Genomic DNA, 23107 nt, shown 5'->3' with positions numbered 1-23107 from the left:
TCAAACGTTGAAAAAAGTTGACCTTGCTTTTTATTTTTGATGTTCAGGAACAAAAAAGAAAATGGTGCCAAATCAGGGCTTTTAGGCGAATAGTTCATTGATTCGATCTCTTGAGTGCTGTGCGTGAGAGCTCGCATTTTCTTGGTGAAGGATTATTCGTTTTCGGCTATTGGCTTTCCTAAATTCTCCTTCTGGAAATCAATGGTTCTGTACCACTAAAAATTGACTATGTTAAGTTTTACTAGTGGAATTATTGCGATAAGACTTCGACAAGATTTTTCGAATAAACTAGCCACATTTTGCTTTGAGGTGCTACTTCCGCGAACAACTTTTTATGAATTAGGGGCTCGCCTTGATATACCCAACCTGTCAATTGCAGTTTTGTTTCTGATTCATATGCATAGATCCAAAGTTAGCTACCTGTAACGTTTACATAAAATGGTGTTAAACTACCGCAACTGAATTTCTTCAATATGTTGTTTTTACACCAATCGACACGAGTGGTTTTGCGGGCAATTGTCAAAACCTGCGCTATCCAATGAGAACAAACTTTCTTGACAATCAAAGATTCATATAATATTGAACGTAAGCTGGTCCTCCTAATGCCCAAGGATACATCTATCTATCGATATTTCAAATGCGATCTTGCGTTATCAATTGAGCTACATCATCGATTGTTTCTGGCACAACAATCCTTTTGGACGGCTAGTACAAAATTTATTCTGGAAGGGTCGACGGCCATGCTTGAACCAGCGGTTAATAGTAGCTAAATATGTTGCTTCAACGCCAAAGTTCAAAGCCAGTTGATCAATGCATTCTTGTCTCGATAGCCCACGTCGAAAATCGTAATAAATCATCGCATGACCATTTTCCAGAGTTAATTCCATCTAGTGGGCGAAATGAAATTTTTTACTTTTCACTCACTGAAAACAAAAAAATAAAAAAAAGATCGTAAAGGCAAACGGTGTATGTAAGTTATTGCTAAAAAATACCAAAATTTTCGATAAAAATATCAAGTTATCGCAGTATTTCAAAGATCGCTCCAAGTCATTAACACGTTCTCGACCCTCTTTGAAGTCTTTGTACCACTTATAAAGATTTTTCTGCGACATGGTCGAATCACAAATGCCTTCTGCATGCTAAACGTTTCCGCAGCCGAAATTTCATTCCGCAAACAAAATTCGATGGCACTTCTCTGCTCATTGGTCGTTTGGTAAACACAAGCGTAAATATATTACTGATAATGACATTCACATGAAAGTTGGCCCAGATGTTATTAACAGTGCTGCCAACTCATGAAAAAAATAACTAGAGCAAAATTTTAATCCCGCGAAGTTTGACAAATAAATTCACCTTACTTTTTGCCCACAATAGTATATGCCCAATTCTGGCATTGAGTAACTAAATTTCTACTGATATTGCTTCAATTACTTTACGTTTTCCAGTCTTGATTCATTTTTTTGAAACTTAAAGATTATAATAAAATTAATGGAATTTAAAAATGTATTATATGTATGTTCATTGACTTTAGCTTTACTTTTTGATTTGTTTTAAAATTTCGCGACTCCACACGTGATGGATTTAACTAAAAATAATAAACACCATTAACAAAAGTTTACCAGAAAATTTAACCAACTACGTAGAATATGACAAAATTATATAAAATAAATATTCTGTTCACTCTATTGCAGCCGTTTAAGATTCAAAAACCAGTCTAAAGTCATTAAATTTTCAAACTGAAAATTCGTAACCCACCTAGGCTAGTAGGTATCTGCACCAAATTCTACCCTCAGCGCTTCAATCTTCGGCGTGTCTAGTTGCTTTTGGTTTGATGTTTTTTCTTTTGGTTTTTTTCATGCCCTCGGCAGAAGTTTAATTTTGGCTGATGGCACTAAAGCGCATTGGATGTCCCTGGTGCATGTTACGATATTCCCTTTTGGCACGCACACCGACCGCATTGACATAGCGAGAATGCAAAGCCGCACATGAATTTATTGCTGCAACTGTATGTAAACGTATGAAGGCCACCAAACACCGATCTCCTCACTTATACATACTTTTACGTATGTATATGTGCACGTGTACAGTTAGTTACTCAGCTGAATGAGTTGTGTAGCAGTGACAACAAAGAAGACGAAATGGCATATTTTGGTACTTTCCCAGCTGCGTGTACACAAACTTAAGCGCTTACATATAACAGGAAAAACCTTTTCAACCATTCCCTAAGTACGATTGTTGTTGTAGCAGCCATATGGGGAAGATATTGTGCGCAGCGGCTCTGAAATGATAGCCGAAATCCCCTTTTAGGAGCTGCCTATCAAGCATAAAATCTATTACAAGCAGTTCATTCAACCATATCACTGGTCAAATTTCTGCAATAACTCTTTTTAAATCTCCTCAAATCTCTTTTGCGTGATCCTATTTCTACTGTCATCTGACAAGCCCTACTGTCACTTTTTTTTATTTATTTTGCTCGTCTTCGACAAATGTCCCTTGAGTGAGTTAGTTGCGCTTCTACGACTTACATCACATTTCTCTATACTTTTGTGTTTTTTTTTGGTTTCTCTTCTCTGGCTGCATTATTCGTATCTTATTTGTGCGATTTACTATTTTCGTAAGCGCATAATTCTAGGTGTATATGTAGGTCAGTTGTACACACACTCATACATATACATTTGTACGCAATGTCTGTAGGCTACCAACAACTTCCAACACATTGATTGCTCTTCACCAGTTTGCTGCCGATCCATTTCTACTTGGCTTGCCTTGAAATCAATTTACGACTTGTCACTTCATTTAAGAATTAAGAGTATTGAAAGGTTTAAGAGTTTGTCAAAGCTGGCTACACTAAAACGTATGTGCCAAGCAATGTGTGGCTTCGTTTATCTTGGCAATTCGCTAAGAGTCCCTATCGTTTGCCCTGAAGGACAGTTTCAAACAATGAAACAGGTCCAAGCTCGTAAAAATGCCACTTCATTATCGTAGGTAATGTAATTAAGTATGTAATGTGTGGCGATAATGCACTTTAGTATCTCTCTTGATTGAGGAGATTGAAGTGTCTACGACAAGGATTATTTAGCCTGCAAGTTCTACTTCCCTCCCTTGGGAAATGGATAAGTATTTGGGTGCTATTTTCTTAAGTTGAATAGTGTTATAGGATACCTTTAATGCTAGTGGCTGAATATGTACACCCTTGTTGAGTGTTTGGCCGAGCATATACTGAGCTATCAAAACTAAACAAAAAATATATACGATATATGTATAAAATGTAAATAATATATGCATATAAATATTTATATATATAATATATGTCTATATAATAGGACTATGAATAAGTTCGTGCGGTTTTTTTTCGAAATTTGAAACTTTATTGACGTAAAATGGTTACAAATTTAATATTCAAAGTATTGTCCATCGCTTACTACTACTTTTTCCCATCTTTCTGGCAATTCACGGATTCCCTTTGTGAAAAATTCGGTCGGTTTTGCCGCAATCCACGAATCGATCCATTTTTTGACTTCATCGTAATTACGGAAGTGCTGGTCAGCCAGGCCATGTTGCATCGATCGGAAGAGATAGTAATCGGATGGCGCAAGGTCTGGACTATACGGCGGGTGGGGTAGGACATCCCATTTGAGCGTTTCTAAGTATGTTTTGACCACTTGTGCAACATGTGGCCGAGCATTGTCATGTTGCAAAATAACTTTGTCGTGTCTATCGGCGTATTGCGGCCGTTTTTCTCGCAGTGCTCGGCTCAAACGCATCAATTGTCGTCGGTAGACATCCCCCGTAATCGTTTCATTCGGTTTCAGTAGCTCATAATACACAACACCCAGCTGGTCCCACCAGATACACAGCATAACCTTCAGGCCATGAATATTCTGCGCCGACGTCGATGTTGAAGCATGGCCAGGGTATCCATATGTTGCCCGACGTTTTGGATTGTCGTAATGGACCCACTTTTCATCGCCAGTCACAATTCGATGCAAAAAACCCTTTCTTTTGTGCCGTTGAGGCAGTTGTTCGCATGCCATAAAACGGCGTTCAACGTCTCTTGGCTTCAATTCATACGGCACCCAATGGCCTACCTTTCGGATCATTCCCATGGCTTTTAAACGTTTGGAAATGGTTGATTGATCAACTCCCAAAGTTTTTGCAACCTCTTCTTGCGTTTGAGCCGGATCTTGATCGAGCAATTCCTCCAATTCGGTATCCATGAACTTTGGCGGCGCACCCTCGCGTTCTTCGTCTTCCAAGCCAAAATCACCACTTTTAAAGCGTGCAAACCACTTCTGGCACGTTCGCTCAGCTAGAGCATGCTCACCATAAACTTCCACCAAGATACGATGACTTTCGGCTGCTTTTTTCTTCATATTAAAATAATGAAGAAGAATTCCCCGCAAAAACACATTATTTGGCACGAAATTCGACATTTTCAAGTGTGGTAAAAATATTGTTGTTTACGCTTCAAATAAAAAACGTATACTGACGTTTGTGCCTTACGACAGTAGCTCTCCAATGAATGTTTGGAAATGTGGATCGATGGAATAATAATCAAGTTACGCCATCTGTTGTAAAACCGCAAGGAACTTATTCATAGTCCTATTATATATGTATGCTCACTACGCAACTTCATTGTTCCTGCTGAAAAACAAAAAAACAAAATTTTAAATCTTTCCTTCTTTAAAATAAAGTACACGCATTGGAAGCTATAAAATATCTATTTTTCTCCTAACGGAAAGTAAAAAAATGGGCTCTTTAATAGCTGAATATATCTTATTGTCCTTCAGTATTCACATGAATATCATTAAATAAGTTTAAGTATTTAAAACAATTTTTTTGAAAATTTAGTCTTTTAGAAATGGAGTGTCGAAAAATTAAAAACTCATTAGACAACATCATTGTATAAAATCTATAGTTTCACGTTCAAGTGAGGTCTTATCTGGATAACAAAAATTTGTTTTTTTTATATTTTTTTCTCACGGTTTAGAATGAAAAAAATGAATTATCAACGCCTGAAAACTCTGTAGAGACTACTAACTTATTGCTATATTTATGGTCTTCCAGCTCAAGAGCGCAAACGGAGATGGGAGGCGAAAAATTTGTGAAATTCCAAGACCATGATTAATCAACATTAGAATTCAAACGCTCACACTTGAGAAAATCAGATGGAATTCTGAGCAGTACAGTAGATGGACAGCGAGACTACCAAAGAAAGCACGGTAAGGTTAACTATTACCTCACTCAGTGTTTTTCCGGACATGCGTCTTTTCGCAAGTATTTGTGACAAATTGAAGAGGTGAATGCTGTGGAGCACACCTTCTTCAAATGCGAAAGGTGGAACACAGAGGAAACAGCTCTGCAACGAGATATTGGTGATAGAGAAAATGATGATAGACGAAGACAAATGGATTGAGGATATCGTCCAAAAATTGAAGCGTGAAATGGAAACTTATGCTGAAAAGCATTAAGCAAATGTTTTTCAAGAAAGCCGACCCTGGACGCAGGGAGAGTAAGTGAATGTGTCCTTGTTAGGACACCGTCTTAGACCCCTACCTTGAAGTAACCCAGAAGCAGTCCCGGTGGGGGTAAACACAAATAGAAAAGGAGGCAGGTTTTTAGTGAAATCATCACAGGCGTAATAACGAAAGTTACTACATATATGGTGCAGAAGGCATTTTTAACCCCACAGCCAAAAAAAAACCGAAAAACACGGCACCCTACTAATTATTTACTACTCTCTATTGACTATTAATTTCTGGCTGTTGATTATTGTCTATTAATGAACCATTTGCAACTGATGATTATTGATTACCTCCTATTGACTCCTAGGTGTTGACTAATGACCATTGACCACTGACCACTGACTACTGACTACTGACTACTGACTACTGACTACTGACTACTGACTACTGACTACTGACTGTTGACTTTTGACTACTAACTACTATTTTTTGATATTTGAAAGGTCGAGCCAAGAAGCAACGATAGATTTGGTAGCTCCTAAAACACTCAGGCTAAAAAGCCCATTGTATTTAAAGCCCTGGAAACTGAAAGGGTAGATAGTGAAGGAGGAAAGGAGAGAAGTAACAGAAGGAAAATGATAAGATAGAATAGAGAAGAGAGGTAGTTAGACCTGTGAGAATTTTCCAAATTCTTTGATAAATCTGAAAATATCCTCCAAAAAGCAGCAACTCACAACGAAAATGCTCAGAGCTATCCACTTCCTCTATCAACCGAACGTACTTTCTTCCCAGTTTTAGAAGAAAGTCCGACAGTTTTCTGTTCGGGCTTGTCACAAAATACTTGGCAGTTCTGCAGCGTTCCAGGCGGGACAATCGCTCTTTATGTAAATTGCATAGATAATCGCTGATCAAATTCATGAGTTGTGTACAACTGATTCCGATTGTTGGCTCTGGTTTCTGTGGGTGAACCGCTTTACTGTTGATCTATTGATTACAGTCTGTGAACTATTAGGTATTTAGTTCATGACTGACTTCTGACTTTTGACGACTAATTGCTGATTAAAGACTATTGATTATTATGCAATAACTATTGGTTATTGATTTTTAACTACTGACTACTGACTAATGATTATTGAATATTTACTATCTGCTGACTATTGACTATTGACTATTGACTATTGACTATTGACTATTGACTATTGACTATTGACTATTGACTATTGACTATTGACTATTGACTATTGACTATTGACTATTGACTATTGACTATTGACTATTGACTATTGACTATTGACTTTTGACTATTGACTATTGACTATTGACTATTGACTATTGCCTACTGACTATTGACTATTAACTATTGACTACTGACTATTGACTATTGACTATTGACTATTGACTATTGACTATTGACTATTGACTATTGACTATTGACTATTGACTATTGACTATTGACTATTGACTATTGACTATTGACTATTGACTATTGACTATTGACTATTGACTATTGACTATTGACTATTGACTATTGACTATTGACTATTGACTAGTGACTAGTGACTAGTGACTATTGACTATTGACTACTGACTATTGACTATTGCAGATTTTTGATTATTGTCTATTAACTACAGGCTATTGGCTCTAAGGAATCGACTAAGCACTACTGTCTGTTGACTACTAACTAATAACTGCGGACTGTTGATTATTGTCCCTTTCGGTTTCAAACTGCGGACAGACAAGCCAAACTTTGTTCTGCATCTTTAGTAATGCCATTTGCACACAGTATGGGTCGTCTTCATGTCCGAATTTATATAAATAAAATTTTAAGCAAGCGAGTGCTGTTAATATATTGGGTAACTTTGTATAGAAGAAATCAAGCGATAGGTCAAATGTACCCATTCGGTTAATTGCTCTACCGACTCTGCCTTTTCTGCCAACAACTCTCCTTCACATCTAGACGATTCACCGTACTTTGTGAAGATTCAGCCAACTCCCACGCCAAATTTCTATTGGGCCAAGCCCAGATATTGCAACTGCTGCTTCCTTTAATCTAGTTCGGAATGCACTACATACTCTTATACCGCAAAGCCGGTACATGGATCTCATTTCGCGTGCGTATGAGGTTTTATCCAACGCATCAGACCAGATGGTGGTGCTCCGTACAGAAGAACACTTCTTTCTACATTTGTCAACACCAGCCTATGATGTTGTCTGGACCCTACCGAGTTCACCATGAGCCGAGGTAGCGCCACTGCTACTTTTTCAGCATTGTGTACTGCACACCCAATATGTGGCTTCAATGTTAGCGTAGAATTAAAGATAATGTACATATATTTAAGAGCAGTTTTTTAGAGACGCTTTCATGTCCCACGATTGTGATATTAGTAACCGCATGCGCCTTTCTGCTGCTTATTAAGGCTGCCTTCGTTTTATTTTGCGTTAACTCGAGGTCCGCTTCCGTCAGCCATGTCAGGATTTGCGAAATTACTACGTTTGCCAATTCTATCACCTCCTTTATGCATACGCCTACGACTACCATAGTTATGTCACCCGCAAAGCCAAAAGGTTATTTGGATTAGGAATTCGCAATGGCATAATGCCATGGTGTATTACTTTCCAGAGTGACGGGTTTAGGATTGATCATTGTGGCATGCCTCCAGAGACTTTATATTCCTTGACACCTTTCTTCATTTGCACTCTAACTTCCAAGTAGCTACTTAAAGTTTAAACTCAAGTACGTTGAAATTTCAAAACCACGGAGAGCTTCGTCAATTTTTCCCCAGTTTGAGTTACTCAAAGCATTTTTAGCGTCTGAGGTAATCATTATTTAGGTGGCATTTTGCATTTGCACATTAAATCCCTTCTTTCTTTGCACTGCATACATATTTTTGGAGCACTTTTTCATCATTCTTATATTTAGATATATTTGAAAAGTATTATTTATGTAGCCACGTGCGAATGAACCTTTACAAGCATAACATAACTTCTTTGTGTGCTATAAAGCGTGACTTTCTACTAAAGACTAATGAGAGAAAAGGTGTGAAGTGTACTAAGTAAGCGCCATGTGAAAGTTTTAAAAATATGAATTCTTTTGCCCATTAAAGCAACATCCACGCGAAACAATTAAGCCAATGCCAACATGCTTTTAAACCATAACAGATATCACCATATTACATATGCACTAACACATGCACAAGCAAACTTGCATAGTCGCACACAAATGCATGAGTTGAATATACATAGAAGCGCTGCTTGTTTTACACGCTGACAATTGTACGCGAAACAAAGCTTTTTTACTGCTTTATTTGTGCATGTGTATGTGTGCACGTGCGATTGCATTTGTGCAGCGGAATAACAGACATAACACCTACATAAATGTCTGCCGGCCAACCACAACCAGCGTGGCTTATACCCCGGCCATAGCGGCGAGAGCGAAGGAGAGTGTCTGTATGTCGCGTAATTACGGCGCTTGCATGTCGTTGACAGGCTAGGGTGTCAAGTGTCATTAGCAGTAGCGACAGCAAAGCAAAAAAAAAAAAAAAAACACAAAAACAAAAAACTAAAAATAATACAGCAAGCAAACACACGCACGCATCCTTAGCTACCCTGCAGGGCAGAGCAAGTTTATATTACAAAAAAGAAAAAAAGCTTAATATTAGTGCTATTTTCTTTAACTCATGTTTGATGCGTTTTCATTTATAGCAATGCACAGCAAAAGGTCAATTGTGGCTACCTCTGGACTAGTTGGCAACTAGTTTTTTGGGGTTCTTTGTTTTTTGGTGAATTTTTTGTGGCGGTGAGTTAGGGTAGCAACCGTTGTGGTGTGCCACTAAAACAATCCCTCCTCTTCCTCTCCTGGATGTTTCTATTGCTCCGGAACTACGTTAGCATTTCATCGTATCCAGAAAAGATCCAAGTAGGCATTACGATAAAGACCGCCTCTTCTAAACTCTCTGCGTCCAGGCTTGCCAGTTTTGGAGCCAGCATCATGCAATCGGCTCATCTTCTGATTAGAGAGGTACGTTAAGGTTAGCACGCCGGTAAATCATCTCTGTCCATGGCAAGTTTTTCAGCACACAGGACTCGCTCTATGTACGTGTCCATAAGTTGCCAATTTTCTGCACTCTTTACCATTTTTTCTAAGATGTTGTCTACCCTTAAGCGACTTCGACTACTTTGCGATCTAATTTCCCACTCTCACATTTGAAGAATGTGTGATCTGTATCATCAATCTCCGTAGATGTATTCAGTGGCTTCCGTCTTCGCTATTTTGTTTAGATATTTTCGAAAATACCCATGCCCAGATAGCATCTGAGTAATATAGAAGTTCACCTCTCCCAACTGTCGGTCATACCCTTTATCTAACCATTTGTCTTACGTCGTTTATGACTATGAGGATGGATGGTCGGGAAAAGTGATTTATGCTGCACGCTTTTCCTATACTCTTCACAACATCCTCGATTAGCTCATTCTACAATAAGTATCACATAAATCTAATCCTCCATTTTATACAGAATAAACCAAAAAATAGGATATAAACTGTTGGATCACCCTAATGGCATTCACAACGAACATTAAAGTACTCAAATATTCACTCATAATGTAAACTGAAGCAGTATATGACATTTGTGAGTTATACACTTTAAGGTTTGTCAGCACTTGTTATTTGTGAAAATAAGTTGGCTCTGTTTTTCTGTACAAATAAGTAGGCTTTGATTGAACAATTTTTTGTATATAAAGGGGAACATTTTTGTAAATGGATGGAATAAATTGTAAATCGTAAATTGAAGTGAATAAATTAACTGATATTTTTTGTCGGCGTTTCGTCTGGAGCTGCAGGATTTTGGTTTCCTTAAGGATTTGGCTTTGTACTCATTTCGTCTCAGGCTACAGGATTTTGTCGTCATTTCGTCGCAAACAACAGGATTTTGGTTCAACAGCAGGATTGTGGCTTCCTAAGTTTTGTGCTGCCTTGGAAAATAATCCTTGGTTCAACACACAGTTTTATAGCCCATTAAATAAAATAAGGTTTATTTTTGATATTATTTTCCTCTGTTGGTGTTGCCATTTTCTCCTTATAATGAATGAACGAATATTTTTTAAGAGGTTAGGTGTAGTCAGAATTAAAAAAAAATTGGATTTTTTTTTGCATTTTCTTAAAGTAGAGTATTTTAAAAATATTTTGTGAAAATTTGAAGTGAATCCGACAAATACTTTTCGAGTTATTCAACAATTAACAAAGGGCGTTCGGGCGTCCCTGTAATCGAAAGCAAAACTTTAAATGCCTTTTTCTCAAAACTATGTTTTTTGAAATGTAACTTAAAAGCTGCTTGGTAGATTTCAATAAAACTGATACTGCTTTTGAAAAATATAAAAAAAACTCGTGCCTGATCAAAGGATTTTTTTTTTTAATTAAAATTTTTTTTCAAACAATTAATGTTCGATTTTTTCGAAAATCTGAAAAATATTTCCTGAGGCCGCCACATTGTTAACTTTTAAAAAAGAAGCTCCGATCAGGCACAAGATTATCTATTAATAAAACTAATTTCTCTTTTCCGATTGATTTTCAATGAATATCCACGTACTTGTGATGATCATCGCAAGGGACTTTTGGAGAAACAGGCTCCACATAAACAGCGATAAATTTTACAATTATAATTTTTTTTTTGTGAAATTTTGTTAAATTCAAGTCCCAACATGATGTATTAATGCTACGTTTTTATTTTTGTAAAATAAAGCAATTGACTACCAAAAAAAAAAAAAAATATTGAAAATCATCATTTTTTCGGACCTGTGACTGCCCCTAACTCCTTAAGAAAATTAAAAAAACAAGGATAGTCAAAATGGGTCAAACTAATTATTTTCCCCGTATGTGCATGAGAGTAACTAGGTAATAATTAACTATTTGCGATCAAAAAGTAATCGATCGGTGCTGGCAGTGCTGGCCTTGGTAGTTTGAACGCGACATACGAGCGCTTACAATAATCATCGGGAATAACTTAATTTTTATGTTCTTTCAAATTATATTTGCCTATTTATAATTTTGCTACTTCCATCCTTTTCTCTTTCCGTTTCACCCAAATTTCACAAAATAAAAGTTCGTAATTCTCCATCACCTCTTCCATAGTTGTGTCTTAAGTTGCTTCCATGCGACAGCTGATTTTTGACATTGCCACTGATCTGGCCTCCGTTGCTTTTTTCAGCAAATGATTGGTTGCAGGGCGTCATGCACAACTGAAACCCAGCCTCTGGCGTTAAACAGAGGTTGAGAACTACAAAGCATCCAGTAAATTCAAATGCTCAGCTGTGTGTGTGTGTGGCAAATGCAGTGGGAAAAAGTGCTATGATTCAGTAGTCAACGCAAGCCACACCTGTCGTGCTGACTCGTATTTATTTTTAAACACGTACATATGTATGTGTGTATATATAGTAGATGTATGCATGCAAATGCACATATTTATATAGTCCAAGTACTTAAGCATGCTGTGGCATAAACAAGTCAAAATAGTGGGCGATGCTGTGCTTGTGCCTTGTGCATCATTGCAGACGCCACCAAAGCAATACAGTGATGCGCTTCTGCATAATTTTCAAATATTATTTTTGCAAAGTATGCAGAAGAAATGATGAGTCCGTAGTGGTTGTAAATGTGACCATTTGATTTTACTAGAAAGCTCGCGAAAATATGCTCAGAAATTTAGTTGGCGAAACGGGCTATTGACAAGCCAGCCATGGAATAGCTAAGAATAGAAAAGTTCTAAAATTGTTTCACTAGGTATGCCATTCACGCTCTTTATTGGAATGGTGGGATGCTTGATTAAAAAATGTAGGTGCCTTCAGTAGGTATTGCACAGTCTGTTGACATTAGAAATACGGGGGCAAATTTCATTGGTTGTGTTTAGTCTGGACATTGTCATGAGTCATGTCAATTGCCATTTCTTGCTTCAGCTAATTCTTTTCAATTGTCATGCTCGGGATATTCGATTCTCTGACATGTTTGATGTACCTTAGCGCAATACCAATTTTGTGATTCATGAATCGTTTACACCTTGTGTGAGGTGGTTTGTAATCTGCTTGTAATGTCTATGTGTGTTATTGCGACAGCCATCCCACCTACCTACCTACTTACCTACCTTGACTGCTTGTAAATATTTAGATGTATTCTCCACTTTCTTTTTGAGGTTTATGCGTCCGTTGATGCTTATGTCTGCTCAGAACGGATTTACCAATTTTTCGGCTTTTTTATATACAAAAGTTCGGAACTACTAAGATTTTGGATACCTAAAAAGAAATTATTGTTTGGGAAGTAATTTTCAGAATAGTTCCATACAAAATGTTGTTCTTGTAACCATTTGAAATCGTAAACACTTTATGTTAAAACTTAAAATTCGTAAATTTAAAACTTTTTCAAGCAGCCATCTTTAACTTTCATGGTTTGATGAAAATTTTATTCAAGAATTTTGTTAACTGGCAAATCCTTCAACTAAAAATGGCAATACTGATACCTGGCATATCCTTCGGATCCTTGAACTAACATTTAAAGAAAAGTGAACGAAAAACCAAAAAAAAAAAGTATTTCTTTAAATAATCTTTAGAATCGAACATCTCGAACACGATTAACCCTCTGCGACTGATGTGACTTAATTTTGACAATTCCACTGACATTGTAGTCTATCAATACCATTTCGACGACTTGCCTTTACTAAGTTCCGGCTTGTAAAGATGGTGAAACTATTTTAATTTTTTGCTTAAAGATCTTTACCGAGAACCCTGTTTATCGTCATTTTTAGTTGTCTTGGCAATCCTTCATTATAGACCCGAAATTTCATGTGATATAACGCAAGTTCTCTTGCCAGATTGAGTAAAAGAGGTTTTCTTCTCATTTTATCATCACTGTCTGAACACATTTGATACAAAACAAATCTATTAATAACAATTATATCTATTCGTCTTTGGAAAACTGCCATAGGCCAACAACGAGTTTTACGGCTGCTTGAATATGTCGAACATTTTTTGTCAACTTCGTCGACTCCTCCTATGGTATGGTTGTAATCTGCTATCATAACTGGTTTTTTTTCAGCATCCATTTCTTGATTGTAAGTACGTTGTTGTTCAGCGATGGACCTGACTTGACTTGAAACAATAAGTTCTTCATCTGCTTCATCATTTGAAACTTCATCGTTTTCTAAAAGTTCAGTTTCTGGGTGAAAATTGGGGTCAGTGCCTTCGTCATCAAAATCGCTGAACTCATGCGTTTCTTCCTCCAACCACTGTTGTATCTCCTCGTCACGGCTTTTAAAAGTTCCAGATGATGTTCTCTTGGAAGATTGTATCCTCTGATTTGTATTTAACTGCTCCATCAAATCAAAACTAAAAAAAATTTAAGGTAGTGAAACAATTTCACTGATACGTTATTCAAGAGACACTTCGAAAATATAACAAAAGTACTGAGGTGATTGTTTCTCTGACACCTACGTCAACACTGATGTGGTTGACTTGTATACACTTTTTCACTCACACCGACGCGGGTGCTCACTTTAACCGCGTTTTATACACTAACGTACTGATGAGCACATAATAAGAAGCTACTAAAAATTCGAGAGTATCTGCTTATAAAAGATCGGAGCAAAATAGTGTTTTGTAGTATTTGGTGTATGTTATATACCACGTCAGTTGCAGAGGGTTAAGTTCCTGACATATAACCAAATTAACCAGGAAGTACCTAAGTAATAATGTCCTCAATTATATAGAACATCTTTCTCAGCAACTCTGCATAAATATGGATTATTAAGTGAGGTAAAAAAGCTATTGGCTCCGGTAGTGAAATATGTAAATAAAACACACTTTGCCCTAACTCCACGTATGTATATCTATACATTCTATAAAATAAAGGACCCCCCGGAGTCGATTCTCGTTCTGTGTAAACGTGAAATAAAAAGTTTTTTTTTGACTTATTTTTCATTACATTTTCGATTCGCGTTCCATGAAACAATGAACGTCAAAATATTTTCATATGAAAATTTCCTTTTGACTGCCAATTTTAGTGTGCAAAAATGGAGAGAGAGCTCCGTTGGGAGTGTGCAAGTGCGAGTATAGTTGCGTGTCTACAAAACTGTTTATACCCAAAAAGTTTATAGAAATTTTGTTGGAAAAATTGAAGAATTTAATGAAAATTTTAGGTGTTCTTTTAACTTGCACAAAGTTTCAAACTAGGATGCATATGGTTGTTGTTGTAGAATGAACTCTACTTTTATCAAAGGCAATATCAAGTCGAATACGCGATCTACTTGTGTTTGCGACTTGATTTTTAAAGGGTCGCGCTGATCTAGAGTTCCAAAATTTAGGGTATTTTGAGGATTTTTTTTTATAGTAAAAAAATGAAAAACGGTATTTAAATTTATTAAGATTTTTATTTAACTTCTTTTACGTACAAAAATGAACTTTTTTTTTAATTTTAAACATTTAATGGCGCTGTAGTTGACCCTCCCGAAAAATTGGACCAGGACGGTGTTGCCCATTTCGGCTCTTCTATTTATCTGAAACATGAAAACCACAAGCATTACTAATTAGTATGACTGTAGTTATGCCCAGGTCTATATAGAATAAAAAGAAATAAAAATATAACAAAATGGCACGGTTTAGATTTTGACACTCTAAAAGTTGGGTTTTTTTCAGTTTTTTAATCAAAAAAAGAAATACGAAGTAATTGAAATGATAAATTGATTCTAGTACGGCCGATAGTCATTGATGTTGTGAACAACATTCAAATTTCAGATGATTCCGTTGACTATTTTTTATTTTTATTTTTGTTTTGACAGCATTAGGCCGAAAAAAGTAGCTTTTGAGATAATTGAGTTTAAAGATTTGAGAGTGACCGCGTGACGAATCTGACTCTACCTGCTAAAACGGCTGCAGAATCGAAAATACTAGAAATATTATTTCAAAAATTTGACAGTATATGCTTTACAGCCCATACTTTCGAAATATCAAAAAAAAATTCTTAAATTAAACTGCCTCTTTTTAATTAACACTTTTTGTTCCTTTCGAATTAGAGTTTTTTTTCTGTATTTGTTTGAAAACTGTCATAGATTTTATGATATTTTCAAAAATAATTTTCAGATTTTTATAGTTAGAAAATCACTAAAGTTACAAATCACATAGCCTACATTTTTTTGAGCAGTTTTTCGGGTTATGTTGCAGCTTTTATTAGTGGGTATGTGCCCCTTTTGCCGTTAATTTACTTTAAAATTGTACACGAAGAAGGCGTCTATATGTAATTTTAAATTTTAATTACATATAGACGCAATTTTCGTGTACAGTTAATATTTCGTACCAAAGGAAAAGAACTTTTTATTCAAGTGTAAATATTTTGGTGCAATTGAAATAGCTTTAAACAATAGTTTTAAACAAATTTAGCTTATGAACAAACGTTTTTGTTAAAAAACGAATGGAGAAAAATTTATTAATATGAATAAATTTTATAATTGAATGTTATTCATAAAATTATCTTCCACTATTTGCAAAAATTTGCAACAAATTCTTATAAATATAAAATTATTTTCAAAATAAGATTCAATTTACTAAAAATCGTTATCTCACCTTTCCTCATCACCAACTTTTTGCTCCAAATCAACTAAATCAATTATTTGCGGTATATTTTCTTCAAATTTTGCTTAGCTTCAAAACAAATGACATTTGAGTTTTGAATTTCACACTTGCTACAGTTTCAAGGCTACAGTGGAAACGAAACACTTTTAGCAAAGGCACAACCAGGACTCGCGAAATAATTGTTTCTCAAAAGGCGGAGTGAAAAGTGTCGATAATTAAAACTTTTTTTCGCTTCTAGTTTACACAGAACGAGGATCGACCCCCGGAAATACGTATTAACTTCGCACACAATGCTCCGATTTTCACGTTATTTTTGTTTGCATTTTGTAGCTTAGCTATGCGGGAAGGTTCATTTTAATATAATTTTCAAGAGCCTATAAAAGGAGCGTGCCAACATGCAAGCTTGTGGTAAAAAATAGTCAATCAGCTATAACAAACAAAACGAATCAATCGATGGAATTATTTCTTCTTTGTAGACAAACCTCAAAATGTTTGCTTTCGTTCTGCATCAGTAAAAGAAGTTCATTGTTTTCTAATATAAACAAATTTTTTGAACAAAATTGATACTTTTTCGCATAAAAGCTGTTTATGTGTATGTGTGTGTTCGCTTCGTGCCAAATGAGGCGAGCTGCATTCAGCGAGCAGAAGCGGACAAAGCAAAGATGAGAAAAGATGCGCCAATAAAAAATAACTTGGTAGCAGTTTGCTCATTTTCAATTGAGAATGTCATTTAAATGTACATACATATAATTTAACAAGAAATAATAATAATAAAATAATAACAAAAAAAAAAAGGTAGTATAAAAAGGGTCTTGCAAAAGACGCGTCTAGATGTTGTTTTATAATGAAACATATAAAAATTCCGACTCTTTCAGGTTTGACTATTCTTATGCAACGGCTCTTAATAATTATATGTGAAAGGTGTATAGTTTAAATGTCCAGCATCAGCACGTCTACAAGCTCCGTAACTTCGATTCGAATGCTGTGTTTCAGCTCTGGTATTGTCATTTGCTTATTAACATTGACTTCTCTTTTCGAAAAACCCCCATTCTGATCTGCCAGTCCTTTTTTATCCTCGATAGAACCAGTTTTATGAAATTTTTCCACCAGCATAAACTTTACTTTTTTCAAAACTACACTGAAAGCAGTCTACTGGTGTTAGATCGTATCATCTAAGTAGCCAGTTTATGTCAATTATAGCCAATTTATGGAATTATCGACCGGGAGGCTTAGAATGCAATAATGCAATATTTTCCCGTGTTGTGTGACTTGTGGTTCCATCCTCTTGCAAATAGAGATATTTTATGTTTTCAAGCTCAGGTCACAATCGTTCCCTACAGCGATGCCCATTGGCAGTAACAGTTCTTTCATGTTGAAGGTTGTTAAGCATGACTTTGCGCTATAGCAGCAATATTTTCAAGAGTAGGTCGGTCCTCGACTGAACCAGTTTCATGAAATTTCTTCAGCAGCCTTTGAATTGCCGACTCATTCGAGTGAATGATTTTCTTCCAAAAATATCACGAATTTGCTCACGATATGTTGCTCTTAAAGATCGATCATTTTCAACCTAAGATTCAAAGGTTTTAAAGAATTTTTCTATTATGTAATAGTTTGCATCTGTCTACTTGGCAAATATCAGAGATGACATAAGAAATAGATACCCATCAGGAATTATGCGCTACTGGCACCTAAGCGTCACTGTTGAAAGTCCCTTTATATGTGAATATACAACTCATAATTTAATTAAATTTAATTCTGAATGATATGAGCCACTTAACATAGACAAATATTCGCTCAGCTACAACTTCTTGCAAAGTCTTACAGAATAATTCTAATTTGGTTTTGGGGTGCACTTTGCAACGTAGCAAACGGCATTCTCATCTAATTTAGGCTTAAGTCAACTTAAGCACTTCTTCAAATTCAGAACAAATTTGCCGCCGTCATCATGATGAATAGAAGCATTTACGCCAGCATTCATACAAATATTTAAGAATTTTTCTTTTCTCAAAATAAATATAAATAAATAAAAGCGCAGCTTCGTATGTATGTGTGTGTTTGTTTGGCCTGTCAGCCAAGGACAGTTTGATAGACATTCAGCTCAGGATGGCTCAGTGTCTGCTTGTGTGTATGTTGGCGCACACTTTTGCTGCCATTGAATGTTGACATGAACTGTGCGAACTGAACGTTAACCGAAGCGCCCCCAAGCAAAGTGCTGAACTTGCTAAATATTTTTGTGGTTTTTATTTAATTCTTCTCTTGAATTCCGATTTTTTATTTTCTCTATGCTTTTTATGCTTTTATTTTTAAAATATACTGTGTCCTTTATATTTTTTGATGCTCCTAATATATTATGGAGATTACAATGCGATACAGCTGTTGGCCTCAGGAATCATTAGGCTGGCGTCTGCATGCAGGCACCACTATGCATATACACACATACATATGTGCGTATCTGTGAGTGGGTATAAAAATATATTTCGTATGAAAAAATCGTATGCTTAATTACATATATAAACACACACATCTGAATAGATAGAGACTTTGCATTGAAAGCGAATTGAATGCGTATTCCGCTGCGAGTTCTTCAAAGCTGGTTGTGTTGCATGAAAAGAAAATTTAGTACATTTCGGTTTCTTCTTCTTCCATATCTACTTAAATCTGCATCTCGTTCTGCCGTGTCTGCAAAATATTTTAAATTTACGCGTACGCTCTTCATATTTTATACGCATGTGTATGTATGTATGTGTGTATGTATGTATGTAAACTTAAACACATTAAAGAGCTGCCAGTCTTGTCAATGATACCTAGTGCTAAATTTTGTACGGCGCGACGAGCCTCTTAATTTTAATTACTTTTTTGTATTGAATTTTTTGTATGCTTTTATAAATGTAAATTGCGTTCTGTAATAATGAACCATCAAAACCTTTAAGGTTCAAAATTGCTACAAAATTCCAAAAAAAGATGAAATTTTCAACTTTTTATTCAAAGTTTTTAGAAAAATTTCGGGTACTAAGTTTTATACCCCTTTGAATATTAGTCCAACAAAGTGTAAATTTCAAGTGCCGCGAAATTCTCCTTGATTTTTAACACTTTTTTCCCCTGAGGCATTGCCTATTTTCTTCCATGTAAAATACTTCCGAATATGCAAAAAATCAAACCACTTTTTGAGTGTTTTTTGGATAATATAAAATATAACATATTTCAAAAACAAAAAACATATTCAAATTTCTAATTTGTTATTCAGAGCTTTTAGAAAAATTTCCGGGTAAATGCCTTTCAATATTAGTCTAACAAAATGTAAATTTTAAGTGCCGCAAAGTTCTCCTTGATTTTTAACACTTTTTTCACCTGAGGCGTTGCCTATTTTCTTCCATCTAAAAGACTTCCGAATAAGTGCTTCACTAATATATGAAAAAAAATTTCAACATTGTACGCAAACAAAATCGCGAAAAATCAAATAAATTTTTTAGTGTTTTCAGATTATATTAAATATAACAAATTTAAAAACACAAAAACAAAAAACATGAAAATTTCAAATTTGTTATTCAAAGCTTTTGAAAAAGTTTCGGATACACAGTATTATAACCCTTTCAATATTAGTCTAATAAAGTGCAAATTTCTCCCTAGTTTTTGCCAATTTTTTTTCGCTGAGGCGATGCTTATTTTCTTCCATATAAAAGACTTCTGAAATGTGCTATACTTGTATATGGAAGAAACGTGTCAACATCGTACGCAAAAAAAAATGTCAACATTCAAGGAAATGTTTTAGTGCTTACTGATTTACACTTTTATATGAAAATGTAATGGACGTTTATATGAAAATAAACGGCTCAACTTGAAGTTTTCTAAAAAAATTGATCAAAATGTAGAACATTTTTATGAATTCTCAAAATTTTATGAATTTTGCTCGAAGTTCGGCGCTTTGACTTATATGGTTTTTATTGTAGAATGAAAATTAGTTTTATAAAATATTATATTTATATGATTTTTTTATAAAATATAAAAAAATAACAAAAAAAAAAAATTAGAAGAGTTGGAAACTACTTTCGCTCCTATTATTTTGAGCTGCACATGTAACTGGCTTCTCTTCTTCTTAATTGGCGCTATAACCGCTTACGCGATTTTGGCCGAGTTTAACAAAGCGCGCCAGTCGTTTCTTTCTCGTGCTAACCGGCGCCAGTTGGACACACCCAGTGAAGCCAAGTCCTTCTCCACCTGATATTTCCAACGCAGAGGAGGCCTCCCTCTTCCTCTGCTACCACCAGCTGGTACCGCATCGAATACTTTCAAAGCCGGAGCGTTTGTAACTGGCTATCCACAAGAAAAATAAGAGCAGAATATAAACCTGCATACAGGCATAGGTAGGTGTGTCTCTAGATGACTGTCCTTATTATTTTCCTTTTATTTTTTAATATCTAAAAATGTGTCTGTAAATTTATTTGTTTTATTCGAAAGTGTCCCTTACATTTAAACCTAATCGAATGATGATATATATTGATGGCTTACACTGAAGAAAACACATTTTTTTCTAACTCAACTTTCATTTCTTTACATACTATTTTTTATTGCTAACACAATTTGGAGACGTCTGGCACTCAATGACCCTACTTAATCCGTCAAGGAAAAACGTCACTACGTGAGTTGCTTTGATTACAGGCCACTGTCTTCTGGGTCGACATGCTAAAAATTCAATATATCTCATTTTGAATATTGCAAATTCTGCAAGAACGGGGAGGAGGAAGAGTCTGCCAGTTCTTTCCACTGTTCTGCGTGACATGCTACTGAGTTCAGGTACTTTGGCGCATCATTCTCGAATGGTACTGCTGACCTTAGAGACGTAAATTTCAGCCAGATCATTTGGCTTGCACTTAAAACAAAATGGTTCAACGAGAAGTAGTAAGTCAAATGCTACTGTGCGCATCACAATGGATCGCCAATTACCTAAGTGAGTTGGTCTAGATCAACTTGATTCGGTTACACTTAGGGGCGGCAGTGCTTGAATACTCCGACGAGATCAAATACTGAGAATACGAATGTTCAGGCTACGAATGTTATGCTCTATAAGAAACATAGGCTGTGTGCGAGTTCGTTTAAATTGTTACCAAAATAGAGGAAAGTCCTAAATTGTTGTGCAGTGTAGGTAATGCAGTGAATAGAAACCATTTCTTTTTCTTGATTTGCGCCATAACCTCTTATGCGATTTCGGCCTTAGAAACCATTTAAACAAAAAAAAATTTAATTAAATATTAGAAAACCAAAACCAAAAGAAAACTTATAATAATAATAAAAAAAAATATACAAAAAAAAACAAAATACATAAAAATTTTATAAAGAAAAGAAAGGATATTTGGCTCAAAAAATTACATCCAAAGAAAAAATTAAGAATATTTAAAAAAAAAAAAAAAATAAAATAAAAAAGTTAATATTAAAAAACTTAAATATAAAAAAATAAAAATAAAAAAAATTAGAAATGCATACAAATTTTATAGAGCAAGGAAAGAAAATTAGATATTTGACTTAAAGAAATTACATATCAAAGAAAATTTAAGTAAATAAAATAAGGAAATTAAAAACACAAAAAAAAAAAATAAATAAAATAAAAAATTAAATATTAAAAAAACCAAAACAATCAAAAAAAAAAATTTATAAAGAAAAGATGATATTTGGCTTAAAAAAATTACATACCAAACAAAAAATATTTTCTTTAAGTATATTTTAAATATAAAAATAAAATAAAAAAGTTAATATTATATTAAAAAATGAAATATAAAAAAAAAAAATAAATAAATTAGAAATGTATACAAATTTTATAGAGAAAGGAAAGAAAATTAGATATTTGACTTAAAGAAACTACATAATACAGTTTCCAACATTGAATTTAAGTCAAAATTATTAAATTTGAATTTAAATTAAGTTTGAATCTTTTTAAATTTAATGCCACACTATAAACCAATTTTCAAAAAAATTTTTAAGGCCATTCCAAAATACTTATTCACTTCATATGGAATCGCTCATCTGTAGTTCGGAGTCACCCCGAAACCGTCGAGCCTCTAATTGTAGGACAACATCAAAACACACACCACACAATGCGATGCTTTGCGAAAGATAGGATGCACTCGCCAATTGTATATATGGAATATATGGTACATATAGTACATATACATATATACATAAAATTTATCCATATATATATTATATAATATATAAGTTTGTTGCAAAAAATTTTAATTTCATAAGTTGTGTTAATAGAGAGAAAAATTCAGCAAACAAACTAAAAAGTGCAATGAGCTTCCAAAAAATTCAATATGATTGACCTAAAATTGTTTCAGTAAATTTATTTTATGCATATCTTGAAATTCTAAAATTAAAAATAACAGCTCGCATAATTTCACAGTGAGTTAAATTTTGAAATAAAATGTAGGCGTGCGAATGACAGCATTTGATTGCAGTTACATAGTATCTACGAACACAAATGTTTATATTTCGCTTGATATTCCAATTCTATGCGAAATTTTATCAGACTCTGCATAAAAATTTCAGCGTCACTTTGGCCAAGCATAATTGTTGATATTATAGATAGGAGTGTACGAGGGTGGACTAGGAAGTCTTAATGAAGAGTAAACATTTTTCGAGTGTGCCGCTCAAACCAAACGTCACTTATGCGAAAAATATTTCAATAATTTTAGAAAAATATATTAGAAAAAACCACAGAAAATACGCACGCTATTTGCCATAATATTGACAACCTGCTTCCCATGTAACCCAAATAGTCAGCTTTGCGCCACTTATCGCCAAGCTTGCCAGGGACTAAATCTTATTGAGAATGATGCACATTGGGACACTGCATATTGAAGACATGTGCTTGACAATCGTTAACAAGGCACTGGCGCAACTGGGAACGCCTGCTTTTCGATCGTGATTTGTAACGAGAAACACACTATGATTCTCACGAGCTGGGGACATTCGTTAGAGTAAATCTTCCGCATTTGATGCCAGAACAACGCATTGCGTTTGACAGAATTATGCGTGCAATCAC

Source organism: Anastrepha obliqua, chromosome 1 (genome assembly GCF_027943255.1).
Source record: "Anastrepha obliqua isolate idAnaObli1 chromosome 1, idAnaObli1_1.0, whole genome shotgun sequence".
NCBI classification, from domain to species: domain Eukaryota; kingdom Metazoa; phylum Arthropoda; class Insecta; order Diptera; family Tephritidae; genus Anastrepha; species Anastrepha obliqua.
Note: the sequence above shows the minus strand (reverse complement) of the source record.